The sequence below is a fragment of the Sinocyclocheilus rhinocerous genome, unplaced genomic scaffold (assembly GCF_001515625.1).
Source record: "Sinocyclocheilus rhinocerous isolate Xijiao unplaced genomic scaffold, SAMN03320098_v1.1 scaffold592, whole genome shotgun sequence".
Lineage (NCBI taxonomy): Eukaryota > Metazoa > Chordata > Actinopteri > Cypriniformes > Cyprinidae > Sinocyclocheilus > Sinocyclocheilus rhinocerous.
In genome coordinates, this window is record NW_015642562.1 from 935,094 (window position 1) to 949,788 (window position 14,695).

General features: G+C 35.9%; 1 pseudogene; it reads left to right on the forward strand.

Moving 5' to 3' along the window:
* Positions 1-5,403: 5,403 nt before the first annotated feature.
* The window catches only part of LOC107756205 (cytoplasmic dynein 2 heavy chain 1-like), a 41,809-nt pseudogene continuing 32,517 nt past the window's right edge, over positions 5,404-14,695 (forward strand).

Here is a 14,695-nt window from a genome sequence, read left to right on the forward strand (position 1 = left end):
TTAAAATAGATATGATGTTGCTTCTCTAATTTTACATGCAAATATAGCTGAAAACACGGCACAGGAATTGTCTTTGCTTATGTTATGTGTATTTGATTTCATCAGACGACGGCTCGATTATAAATCAGGATTTTTGTGCAGATTAACATCTTGGAAAGGAGAGCTGGTTGTAGTCTTAAAGGGCCACATTTCAGTCACTATTTCATATTTATCCCGTTGACTGACAACAGAAACAGTAAATTATATAAATGAAAACCGCTTTATTGAGAATTTGGCTAAATTAAAATACAGTATGTGAGCACAGAGAGGCAAACAAATGTAAAAGGAAATAGGACGCGATGACGTCATGAATATGCTAATTAGCAAATGACGTCATCTAGCGACATTTAGCGACTTTCCATTGAAAGAAGTTGGCAACACTGGAGCAGAGCAGCTTACTGAAGACCAAGCACTTCGAAGCGGAAGCCGCCCTGCAGGAAATCACCACATTGGTGCAGGTGTGTGTAAACAAACACACTGAGTGTATTTGTGACCCGTGCTGGCAAAATGAGTTGGAATGCACACAGTCTAATTTTGAGCTACAGGCAAAAGAAGTGAAAAATGTCAGTTTTGGTCGAATTTGAGGTTTTCACAAAAATGAGTTCATAAAGCCCTCTTCTAGCGATCCCAATGCTCGTAATAGTAATTAAACACCTAAAATGATCTTTATTTGTATGTTATCTGAGAGGAGTACATTTTTCTCTGCTCACTTCTGGATGACTGCTGCTGCTTCTCAGTTGGTAGGTCTATTGTTGCAAAGTGCAGCATTCCAGCTTTGTTTTAAAAAAAAATTTTTTTTTTAATGCTTTATTAATTCAATGCCACAAGAACATGAGGTATTACATATTCACATGATCAAATTAACATAATTTTATACAAATATAATAATTTTTCTGTTAATATAGAATTCCAAACCCTTCCAAAATAATCTCGAGTAAATACAATGAAAAAAAAGATGCGAAATAGTTTATTTTTCTTGACCACAAAATTCACAGGTATACGAAATATTAAGCTTAAATCTTTCCAAAACATGCTTAGCAGGATAAATTCGATGAAATTAATCATACATTAAAAGAGAAGACAAATCACTCGCTGCTCTTGATTAAACTACTGTTTGTTTGCATCTTTGTTCTTATTTTTAATAACAAAGATAAAATAAAAAATAGCTATATTGTGATTAATAATATAGTAATTATTATTAAGAAAAGAACTGGAGGAAAACATGTAACTGTCAGACTCTGTTCCATGTTTCGTGTGTGTCCTGCTCCCCATGTGCCTTCCCATGCCCTTATTTGGTTTGTTTCCTGTTCCTCCCCTGATTAAGTTAGTTGATTTCTTCCCAGGTGTTTCCCTTGATGTGTCATGGCTCCCAGGTGTGTCTCGTCATCCCCTCCTCCTGTGTGTGTGTGTATATAAAGTGTCCCTAGTTCTCTGTCCGATGTTGAAGGTCTTCGTGTATACGTCTTCCTGAGTTCGTCTCCCTTGGTTCCGTCCTACGAATAAAGTCTTGTGTAAAGTATTCTCCAGCGTCTCCTCGTCCCTCGTGTGTGTGCACCCGTGACAGTAACGTTGCTAGGTGATTTTGCTTTGGAATCTTCAGAAAACTTCAACTCTGCTGACTCTATCGTCTTCAAACTGCTGTAGCTCAGTCATTTTTTTTTGTCAGATTTCAACAATATATCATATATATGAAATGTGAAAATAAAAAGAACTCATTTTTGAAAATTTGCTCATTCCGACTCATTTTGCCAGCACCTTTTACATGTGTTGTGCGTTTCAGAACGCCAGTGACCAGAGACAGAGATGGAGAAGATCAAAGAGAGAATGACACACGAGGTCTCCAAGACTGAAGAGAGGAAGAAGAAAATAGACGAGGAGCTCAGAGAGGTTCAGGTGAGCGCACCTGTCTGGTTGAGCTGAGCCATTATCAGTTAACTACAACTAAAGGGAAAACCATAAAAGAGAAAAATAAACATGAACTAAAAACTAAATAAAGGTTAACTGAAGCAAAATAAAATAAAATATAAAAAAATATATTTCAGCATATTATTTCAGCATGTTGCCAGCATGTACCAAAATAACTAAAACTAAATAAACTGAAACTACTAAATAAAAACTAATGAAAAATATATAGACATTTTTCAAAAGAAAACTGATAAAAATCACAACAAAATTACTAAAATTAACTAAAATTAGTGTAAATGTAAAAAAAAAAAAATTGAATTCAAAATATTAACAAAAATTATAATAGTATATCAGTGATACTAAAATAAGACCTGATCATCTGAATCTGATCACACAGATCTGTCCTCGTCCATTTACATAATTAAATTTAATCGTATTTAAAATGTTATATATTCTTTAAATATTTAATATAATATTTATAAAATACTGTAATGTATTTAATAATAATATATTTATAAATAAAAAATAATATATTTTCATATGAATCTGATCACATAGTTCTGTCCTCATCCAGGATTAGTATAGTTTTTTTTTTTTTTTAATTTTGAACTATTTGAACTAAATGTATTCATATTTACATTTTTTTAATTTTATTTTATTTTTTTTTCAGTTGCACTTAATTAATTAATTCTTCATTGTTGTTGACTATATCACTGTTAATTTTAGTTTTTCATTTTCTGTAGCTTTTATTTTAGTTTTTGTATTTTATATCTGCCAAAGTTAGAATTTAAACAAACCTTTAGCAATATTAAATGTTTTAGGACTGTCTAGTCATCACTTGTGGCATTTGAATGTTTAAGGGTTACAGTTTTAAACTCTTACAATGTACTGTTTGTCGGAAACTAAAATACATATTTATTTCATTTTAGTTTTGAATTCGTGAAAGTGTATTTTATTTTCAGTCTGAGTTTTTTATCCCCCCATGTTTCATTTTTCTCTAACAGCAGTCCTGATCGTATGAACACACAATAGTCTATCTGATGTTCTTTAAATGCTTTAAAACATGTTTTTTTGTGTGTGTGCGTTGTGTGTTTGTGTGTGCTCAGCCTCTGGTGGACGAAGCAAAGCAGGCGGTGGGGAACATTAAACCAAGAGTCCCTGTCTGAGACGTCATCAGAGACATCCTGGAGGGGGTGCTGAGGCTCATGGGAATATTTGACACGTCCTGGGTCAGCATGAAGAGGTGAGAGAGACAGACGGTGATGGGAGTGGGAGCCACTCTGTCATCATTCATGCTTTATATTAGCCTTTAACGGCCGTAACCGAATGAATTCTGCCTTTATTTATAGTGTTTATCTCTTGCCGGGAAATTAAACTCTCATACTGCTTATTACACCTTCACACTCTTCAGGCTAAATGAATCCAATCTCATTCTAGACTAATTAATGCTTTTAATTTAGCGCATTTTCATTGCAAATAGGCGTGCGGAGACATTAGGTCATTTGCTTTCGGTTAAAAACATTAAATTAGGTGAATAATTGAAGAGCTAATGGAGTGTTTATAAACGGCAGTTTCTTAGCCAAGCGAGGAGTGAGGGAAGACATCGCCACGTTTGACGTGCGCAACATCACTCAGGAAATACGGCAGAGCGTCGAGGAGCTGCTGCAGAGAAACAAGGCATCGTTTGACCCCAAGGTCAGACACACTCACACTGATGGAGTCAGTACACACATCAGCAAACCTCTGCTTACATCAGGACTGTTACAGAGGGATTCTCTCTCTCACATTGCCTCTGCTTTTATTACAGAAACCTGCAAAGATCAGGCTGGAAAAAGAGCTGAACTCTGTGGGAGAGAAAGTTCTGGAGCTGAAGGAGAAGTAAGACACAAGAAATTAGTTTGGCTGTACTGCTCAGACAAAATAGTAAAACCAACATGATATAGAATCGTGATAAAATCATGAATCGTAATATAAAAAAATCGTGATATGATATGTTTGCTATATCGCCCACCCCTAAGCCAAAGAATCACTTTAGAGCTGTCTGTCGTGTATGTGGATGGTTTCTAATTAGACGTGTGTGTGTGTGTGTGTGTAGGTGGATGAGATCCGTGAGGCAGGTAACACACACATGGAGCGCTCTGTTCATCTGTGTTCCCATAATGCCCAGCGTTCACTCCTTCATCTGTCTGTCCTCATGCTGACATCAGGGGTAAGATTACACACATGGACGTTTACTTAGAAGTGTTCACTTCCCATACTACTCTATACTATCAACTAGTCCTAACTCCGCTTTAACCACCCAAACCCCAGAGGCCTGTTCACATCAGGAGACATGCAATATTCAGAGACTCAAACTGAGCAAAAATATGCAATTTGCTGCAGATTCTGATATTTATATGAACAAAAAGTGATGAAATTCTGATGCTTGAAATGTAAATCAATGAGATCTTTATGACAGTATAGCACATTCTTAATAAAATGATCTAAATATCAGTGGTCACTCTATATCTCCAATAACATGTTTTAGTAAGATGAGATTGAAATGATCCAAACATATAATGCGATGCAAGGTTACTTGAGAAAAATCAGCCAAGATTTGACAACAAAAAGACCCGTGAAGCACCAGCTGAAGCTGGACTACAATCAGACAAGACTAAAAGACCTTTTATATAGCAAAAACTGATTTGAACAATGGAAAAAATGGACTCGATTGCAAGCAGAGTTTCATTGTGTGAACAGGCCTTAAAATAAACCTGTTGGCGTGAATGTCTTATTAACTAAGACATTGTTTTTGAAACATTTCCCCTTGTTTATGTGTAATACAGCTGATTTTTTGGGATGTATGATCTCATCTGAACTGACTGAGCCCTTTGATGTGTGTGTGTGTGTGTGTGTGTGTGTGAGAAGTTTATAATTAGCGTTCTTAAGGAGTCTGGTTTCTATGGCGACCCGCTGTGATGTTGCTAAGAGAACGAGTGAAACGAAAGAACACATGCAGGAAATAGAATCTGACAAAAGCTGTCAGGAACACGTCTGCACATAACAAATTATATTTTGCATAAAGAAAAAGAAGTCTATTTTAAGAGTTAATGAATTCTGACATTATTTCTTATGACAGCTAAACACATTTTCTCTCCAGCTTCTCATTGTTTGGGTTGAATATGATCTAGCCATGTTCCTGACAGGTTTCTGATCTGATTTTATAGGAGGTATAATGTCACTGTTTATGATTTATCTCAAAATAATAAATACATATTCTTCTCTTCTCTTCTCTTCTCAGGACTGTTATGCACACGCTGCACGCATGAACCAGCGCTTTCTGAGTCACGCATTTTATTTGCATGGTCTGTGCGCAGCATGTGAATAACGATGCTCAGTGCAGGCTGTAGCCTACCGGTGGTAAATACGGTCCTCAGACAGAACAGGCAGGTTGTCGATAAGTGACAGAGCAGAATAAGGATGGAGCAAAGTGTGGCTGCGCTGTTCTTGAAGGACGTTAAACTCGGTTTTGTTTATATTTTGCGTAGCCTATCATTTTAAATGACCGATGTCGTAGCCTATTTATTTATTTATTTTTCTCTGCGACACTTTTCCTACTGTGTACAGCAAAATGTTAAACGAATTTAGTATTTTGACAAGACGAATAAAAATAGCTAGGCTATTTCTGTACAACCTACATTTTTATTTTTCTTCTCTGACACTTTTTCCTATTGTTGTAAATGTTAAACGAATTGCCAATTTTTGTACAATTTTATTTTCTCTGTGACAGCAGTTGCTGTCAATACCTTCAAGACTCTTAAGTGAGTAAGTGACGTGACATGTGGCCAAGCATGGTGACCCATACTCGGAATTAGTGCTCTGCATTTATCCCATCCAAAGTGCGCACACACACAGCAGTGAACACACACCCGGAGCAGTGGGCAGCCATTTTTTTTTAATTTAAATGTGAGATTCTGGAAACTAGATCTAAATTTAGCGGGAACAGAAAAGTATTCTAAGCGGACAGCGGGCGAACAAAGAGTGAATATATAGCGGGAGCAGAATATAACCTTGCGGGAGCGGGACTAAAAAAACAGTCCCACGCAGACTTCTAGTTGCGAACTCATCTGAAAGCACATCGTCTGGAGGTCATAAACTAACAGGTAAAATCACACTCGTGACTTCGATTATTCAGTTCAAGCGATTCACAAGCAAAAACCAGATCAAAAGAGCCATTCGTTTTCAAATTTCAGCATTGCTTGTAATGATATTAAAAAGCACATAGTGATCAGCGAAACAGAGATTTTCGAAACTCCGAATCAGTTGAACCATTGTGACACAAAATGATTCACTGTTTCGAAGTGCTCCAATCGGGTCGCGTATCATTTCATCATTTGATTTAGATCGGACCTTCGGAGCGGGTTCATGAATCTTTTGATTTAGATCGGAATTTCAGAGCAGGTTTGCAAATCATTTCGCGAATTGAATTTGCGAATTTTGCGTATCACAAATCATTTGATTCAGATCGGAACTTTGGAGCGCTTTGTGAATCATTTGATTCAGATCGGAACTTTGGAGCGCTTTGTGAATCATTTGATTCAGATCGGAATTTGATTCAGATCGGAACTTTGGAGCGCTTTGTGAATCATTTGATTCTGATCGGGACTTTGGAGCGCGTATCGCAAATCTTTTTTTCTGATTTCTTTTTTTTTTATTAAACAGTACAAAACATCAAACCATTATGGCAGTACAGTTATAAAAAACAATACAAAGAAAAAAAAAGAGTACACAAATACAAATCCCTTAAGAAAATTAACCATGTTTTTATTATACAATATTAAAAGTGTAGTAACCACAGTTTTACTACAAGTACCATGGTTAAACTATGGTTAGTGTAGCAAAACCATGGGTAATTTGTGGTTACCATGGTTTAACTATAGTAACCATGTTTTTGAATATAGAGATTATAGAGATTTTGAATATAGAGATGCATTTTAACAGAACTTCGGATAGTTTCCACGTACTTATCTAGATCAACTTCAAATAAAGAAAAGAGAGGTTTAGAGCCAGATTTTTATGTATGTGAAATTTAGCTGGCAGCAAACACAAATGAATTAAGTAATATTTTCCTATGTTCTCTTTTGAGTAGTCAAACAATCCAAAGAAAACATCAAAATTAGATGAACATTAAAAAATCTGACCTAAATTTCTCTGTGTGGGTACAAAACAAGTGAATAAATCTTCCTCAGAAGAGACAAAAACAGCAACTCACGTCAATGTCTGACTTATATTATAATTACGTAATAAGCTTTTTGTGAAATTTGTAGAAACTCATTAATCTGTTGTTTGACCTCTTCATATTTAAGAAGAGAACTATAGTTTCCGAAGTCGGACATCGATTGTTATGATTTTCAAGGGTGTAGAATTTAGTAGAGATGCTATGACATGATCCTACCAATATCAGCCACTACTGAATTGTCCCTAGCAATAATTTTGATCAAACAATTAAATGTCCTAAAAAAAAAAACCCTATGCCCTTATTTCATTCGCTATTACAAACAATAGCAGATTTGATTTTTTACATATTAACACAGTTTGTGTTTCATGGTAAAAACCCAACCCCACAAAAAAATAACATTTTATTATTCAGAATTAAACTTTACTCTAGTTTTCTGCGTAATTCGTCTATTTTTATGTCAAAACCCCAAAATCACACATGTACATGTTTATTTGACTGCAGCTGGTTCTCTGTCTCAGGATGCTAACTTTGTGACGGTGTTGGAGTTAGCCGTGCGCTTTGGTAAAACTTTGATCATTCAGGAGATGAACGGCGTTGAACCCGAGATCTTATCTCACAGGGTGAGTACACTAAATGTGCATTAAATAATAAAAATCAAAAATAATAGTCAGAATTGAAAGACACATTTGACAGTGAATCAGTTGTTTTGATTTGAGATGCAGATGTAAATTATTGATATTAACATCAGTAACAGCTATGAAATGCTAAAGTGTTTATACATTTCAGCTACAGTAGTCAACATTTGAAGTGGATCAAAAAAGTTCATCAAAGCATTTGGACATGCTGTTTTCTTGTATTGATTTTCTGATACTGAAAGTACTATTTATATGTAGCCTACAGTTTGCAGTTTAATGCAAATATTCACTTATTTCAGCACATGCATTGAATCCGATTGAGAAAGCAGTCAGATTTGTTTACATGACTCATATTTTGCTGTTTAACAGATTATTTAGTATCTCCACCACCCCTTCATTTGGTTTGAGCTCTGTCAGATCGATTGAGGTGTTTACATAAATGCTTTTCAATCATTACTAACGGATTATTAGGTTGCTTATTTACATACCCAATGATAGAACTTCAGTCACTTCAGAAAGTTTCTGAAGGCAAACAATGCCAGATTTACACAGGAACTAAAACTGACAGCCTGGTCCAAAAATACAGTAAAAATACTTGTCTATGTTGTCTATGTGAATATAAAGTGTAATTTATTCCTGTGATCAAAGCTGAATTTTTCCAGTCTTCAGTGTCACATGATCCTTCAGAAATCATTCTAATATGCTGATTTGCTGCTCAAGAAACATTTCTGATTATTATCAATGTTGAAAACAGTTGTGCTGCGGAATATTTTTGTGCAATCTGTGATACATTTTCTTTTTCAGGATTCTTTGATGAATAGAAAGTTCAAAAGAACAGCATTTATTTATTATAAATGTCTATACTGTTACTTTAGATTAATGTAATGCATCCTTTCTGAATAGAAGTATTCATTTCTTCAAACATATCATACTGACCTCAAACTTTTAAATGGTAGTTTTTGTTCTGATTGGCTGTGATTTTGTCATTTCACTATGATTTAACTTTCAGTGAGAACTGAAAAATTAATTGACGCTTGAAACATGTTGTGTCAGTCATGGTTAGAACGCGTAGTTAGATGCTCCTTTAGGAAACACACACACGCACACACACTGCGCCTGTAGTGTGTTTATCCTCCTGTCTCAGCTGTGTGTATGAAATAAGACCTGCGGGCATTTCTGAAGCCTCTGAAGCCTCCTCCATATGCTGCTGTGTGTGTGTGTGTGTGTGTGTGTGTGGAGCAGATATGGCTGAGTCTATCAGGGACCGGCGCGAGGCAGATAAACCAAGAGCTTTTCAGCACTTGGATGAGGAGAGAAAGAGAGAGACGGAAATTAAAGTCTGTGTACAGACTGCTGCATTGCAGATGTACAGAAGAGACGACACACACACACACACACACACACACACACACACACACACACACTCACTTATCACAACCACACTGCTCTGACTCCATAAAGCTCATCATTATCGCATATGTGTGTGTTTAGCTGCTAGCGCTGACCATCCAGCAGGAGAAACCAGAGCTGGAGAGCGAAAAAACCAAGCTCCTGCAACAGAAAGAGGAGAAGAAGATTCAGCTAGCTCAGCTGGAGGAGTCACTGCTGGAGGCACTGCTGGAGGTCCCAGCATGCCCTTTTACTGGATGTTTTTCTCCATAAACGCAACAAACTGTGTGTTTTGTGTGTGTGTAAAGACGTTAGCGACCGCTCAAGAGAATATCCTGGAGAATAAGGAGCTGATTTGAGTCTCTGAACCAGACCAAAGCCAGCAGCGCTCTGATCCAATCGCACCGCCTGCAGACGTCACTCGACCAGGTGATGCTGGGAAAGAGTACGATTATGAACAAGATACCAGGAATGAATGAAACAGCAGGTGGCACCAGTGTAACATCAGTCTCCCCGTGTCTCTGTAACGCGCTAGCCGAGACGGCCAGCAAGATGTTCTTCGTGATCACGGATCTGTCCAAGATTTATAACATGTACAGATTCAGTCTGGCCTCTTTCCTGCGACTCTTTCACAGAGCGCTGCAGACCGAACAGGTGACGAGGACACACACTCATCACACACTGACAAAATAATGAATTAGTGAAGCTAACTGTGTGTGTGATGCAGGAAAGTGAGAGCACCGATGTGAGGATTTCCACGCTGGAGAGCCGTCTGAAGAACATGGTGTATGAGTATATCTGCCGCTCACTTTTCAAGGTAACACACACTGAATCCCTCATTATATTCCAATAGAGATGACCCCGTCCACATAAAAACCCCAGCACCAATCAGAGCCCTCGTTATGTTCCCATAGCAATGACTCCACCCACTTAGAACCATACAGCATCAGCCATCATTTTGATGACAGGTTTTCGTAATGACCAGAGCAAATGCTCTGAGCAAGTGATTTGTTCACACAACTTGAGGAAAAAGCTAATTTTATTTTGTTTTGTTTTTTGTTACATTTTATTAAATATTTTTATTTAAATTAATACATTATTTAAAAAAAAAAAAAACAATTTAAAAAAATAATAAAAACCAAAATATTAAAAAACTTAAATACAATTATATAAAATTTATGAATTTTAATACATTTAAAATAAAATTAAATATAGTAATATAATTAAAAAATAATGAAAATGACAAATGCACAGAAAACTAATATTAAAATGAAAAATAAAAATAAAAGCAAATTAAAAATATGAATAAACACTATAACACTACATAGATATTACTAAAATAACACTGTTTGGCCAGTTTTGTATAACACTACTCTTCAATATTATAAAATTATCCATTAAAAAGTGTCTGTTTGTAAGGTTTTTAGAGCTGCTTCGTTTGCTAGCTGACAGAATAGCTTTGAATGTTAATTTCGTCATTATTCACTATCCCTGTGTCATTCATCATATTTTGTCACAACCAATCCTTCTTTCTTTTGCCTGTGAAATTTTTGCAGAGAAATGGTAAACGTGATTAGTCTAGTCATATTGTACAGTCCAAAGTAAAAAAAAAGTCAAAATTTTATTAAATGTATTTATGCCACCAAGAGCTGGTTCTGCTATAACAGGCTTTATTTAAAAATATAATTGATCTGAATATGGAATGAATAAAATGCATGGCGGTCAATTAATTCATTTGATATTTGTAAATCAGCTTATTTGAAGTTTGAGTCGATGCAGCACAAAATAAATGAGTGTTTGTCTAGTCCACTGAGAGAGCTTCATTGATTCTAGCGACAGTGATCTAGTTTTGTTTTGTGTCGGTCTAGCCAGATTGAGCTGTTGTTTTACGTGTTAAGGAGACCAATTTTTCCAGCACGGAACCTGTTTTTCTTTAGTGCAAATCATGAACGAGCCTCCAGCACTGGCACTGTCTCATATTCATTCATTTATGCATTTGGCAGACGCTTGTATCCAAAGTGATTTGCATTGCATTCAAGCTACACGTTTTCTCAGTTCATGCATTCCCTGGGAATCGAACCCATGATCTTTGTGTTGCTAGCGCTGTTCTCATCTAAAATGCTGAATCTGTGTGTGCGTTTACAGGCGGATCAGTTGATGTTTGCGCTGCACTTTGTGAAGGGAATGAAGCCAGAACTCTTCCAGGAGAACGTAAGTGTGTGTTTGAGTGCTAAACTCTCATAACCGATCCTGAATGAATGATGACGTTTCTATTTCGGGTCGTCTACAGCTACCGCAGCGGCTCTGACAAGACAAATGTGCTGTTATTAGTCCTGCCAGTAAAGCACAATGAAACCAAATCACTCGTGTTTGTTTGTGTCTCATGCAGGAATGGGACGTGTTCACTGGCCTGATCGTTGGAGACATGGTTCGCGAGGCGGTATGAATGTCTTTATGCTTTTCTCAATTTAAATAACACGCATCTCTTCTCTTCAGTTGTAGAAAGTCTCTCTCTGTCTTTCTTCAGGACTCCCAGAAGTCCCATTTCCATCTTGGATTGATCAGGAGAGGCTGATGGCCGTGGCTCTGCTCAAGGTAATTAGGGCCTTCACGAAAAAATGACAGAATAAAATGTGGATTTGATGAATAAATCCAGAGCTGCTCTGAGAGTCACTTCACCAGCATTTCACCTTTTCATTTGATAAAAACTATTGTCATATCATATACACACAGAAACTCAGGTCTTCCCGACAACCTGTCAGAACAGAAGTTGAGATTAACTTGAAGAAATTGTGACAGAAATATATTACTATTGTGCAGAAGCATGTACTTCTTAAAGTAGTAGTACTAATACTAATGATAATCAAAACTTTATTTTTTAATGTCTTATAATTTAAAGAATTTAATCTAAAAAATATTAAATATATTAAATATATTTTATTGTGTTTTAATTTTACCAGTAAACCTCTGTTTGAGTGCAGAATTGTTTACCAAAAGGACAAAAGGAACTGTTAAATTTCAATTTGGTTACATTTTAAAAGATTAATAAATTTTTAATGTAATTTGTTATATGCCTTAATTTGATTATCACCATTTTTTTTATAATATTTTTTTTTGTATTATAATACTATTATTATTATAATCATAAATCAAGAAAACTACAACATAGAATTTCTGGAATTTTTAAAAAAAATAAAATAAAATAAAATAAATAAACAAAAACTCAAAGAGTCCTAGATAAACTTGTAATATATTGTTGTTAAATTGTATAAGTTTCATGATTTAATTAATAAGAAATGCTTTTTGATTACTAAATTTAATTTAACCCTTAAAATCTAGAAAAAAATAAAGAGAAAAAAATGGAAACCAGAAATATTAAAATGTAAAAAAAAAAAAAACATTTTAATAATATTTAGTAATATTAAGAAAATGTATTTTACTTTAAATAAAAAAACTTTTTGAATTTATTTTTTTTAATGAAAATTTAATTTAACCATTAAAATGAAATCCAGAAAAATGTAAACAGAAAGACGGAATCCAGAAAAAAAAATAAAGCAGAAAAAAAACACCAGAATTTAGAATAAATATAAAATGTATTTCATAGGGCCCTAGCTAATCAAACTGAGCCAGACATTTGACTATATCATCTAGTTAAGCCAGGGCTTTCCTACTGCTCAAACAATAGAGCATGGCACTAACAACACCACGAGAATGCAAGAACTGATAAAATATGTACCTTGAATGCAGTGCAAGTCACTTTGGATAAAAGCATCTGTCAAAGGCATAAATGTAAATGACTATTAGCATTGCTTTTTCTGTCTTTCTCTAGTATGTTTATTATTTCTGTGTCTCTCTAGAGCACATTTCCAGTGCTGTATCAGTCTCTCTGTCTGAACGACTCAGACCTGTGGCTCACGTTCTCACGCAGTTCCTGCTGCGAACAGAGAAGAAGATCTCTCTCTTTCAGCAGGTGAGCTGTCAATCAACAGTCTGCACCAATCAGAATGCTCACAGAGCTCTGACTCTATTTCAGTCTCTTTCTCAGGTGTTGGTGGTTCAGGCCTTACGGCCGGATCGCTTACAGAGTGCAATGGCAGCTTTTGCATCTCAAGCTTTGGGTAAGTTCAGAGAGAGACGGCACACACACACACACACACAGTTCAGAGTCAGGCATGTATAATATATCTGACGGCTGACTCTCACTCTTTGTCATCAGTTTGTGTCGAGCTTTTCTCTGGAGCTTAATTATGATTCACAGAGTGAACTCAACCTTCAGATATATTATAAATACCTCACGCACAGCTCTCTGCGTGCGTGCGTGTGTGTGTGTGGTCGATAGAGGGATATTGATTTAGGTTTAGTCATCAGCTTATTATAACTTTCAAATCAGTCAAGTGTGAAGCCACACACACACACAATTAGTGCTGATTGATGCTCTCTTGGGCCACTTGCAATGAGACACAATTAAAACCTGAGCAAACACAACATTCATCTCCTTCACCTGCAACATTGTAGAAGTATAAATCCCAGGCTAATTTAGAGTGTGTTTTCCTTTAAGAACTGCCTCTGGATTGTAGAATAAGTTAGCATGAGTTTCTACTAGTTCTACTTGGCTGAACAAAACAAGCCCTAATACAACAAGAACAGAGAACGCAAACACACACGAGTATATCACATAATATCACTCCACTATAGTGCGCTTTTGGGCTGTTATGCACAAACTGCTTGTACTGTAGAAGAAGGAGTCAGTGTGAGGCTCTGCCAGCAGAGGGAGCCGCTGATGTCTCGCTTCTGCTGGTGGTTTTGAGGAATTTGATGGGCTGATGGTGGTTTTTTTGGATATCCATTACGATTATCGATTCATGCTTGGACTTTATATCTTATGTCCTCAAACAGCAGTTTGCCTCATTTGTAGAGATTTATTGGTGGACTAGCAATTGAACTCTTGACAGAAATGTGTTTTTAAAATCCTCGACTTTTCTCTTTCAATTCATCAGCTGTGAGTCCGAAACTCTGGAGCTGATTTTTAATCGTAGGTTTGTGCGCTAAACGTTTAAGCTGTCTAAGCAATGCTTGTAGAGATGTATTCATCTAATAACTTTACAGTTTTAGTTTAGATCATGTTAGCAGGCAGCAGCCCTTCCGTCAGGAGTGCAACTGAGTCTGGATTCAGACAGAAGATGAGGTTGTTCGGATCGATTTGGCTATTTGTACATTTCAATATCAAATGGAATCAGTCCTGAGCCAAAGCCCTGACTCACTCCATTACCTGTTAGTGCTGATCGATCAGATTTTGCACTCGCTGTTTCTCCAGTCTTGAAGGTTACAGAAGGTTAGAGGTAGAAATAAAAAATAATACATAATATAGTTTCACATTCTATTTTAATATTAATATATAATATACTGTCATTTTAATAATAATTTTATATATAAAATATAAATATTTGTAAAATTTTTAATAAAATATATTATTATTATTATTTATAAAAATATCGCTAAATGTAGTTTC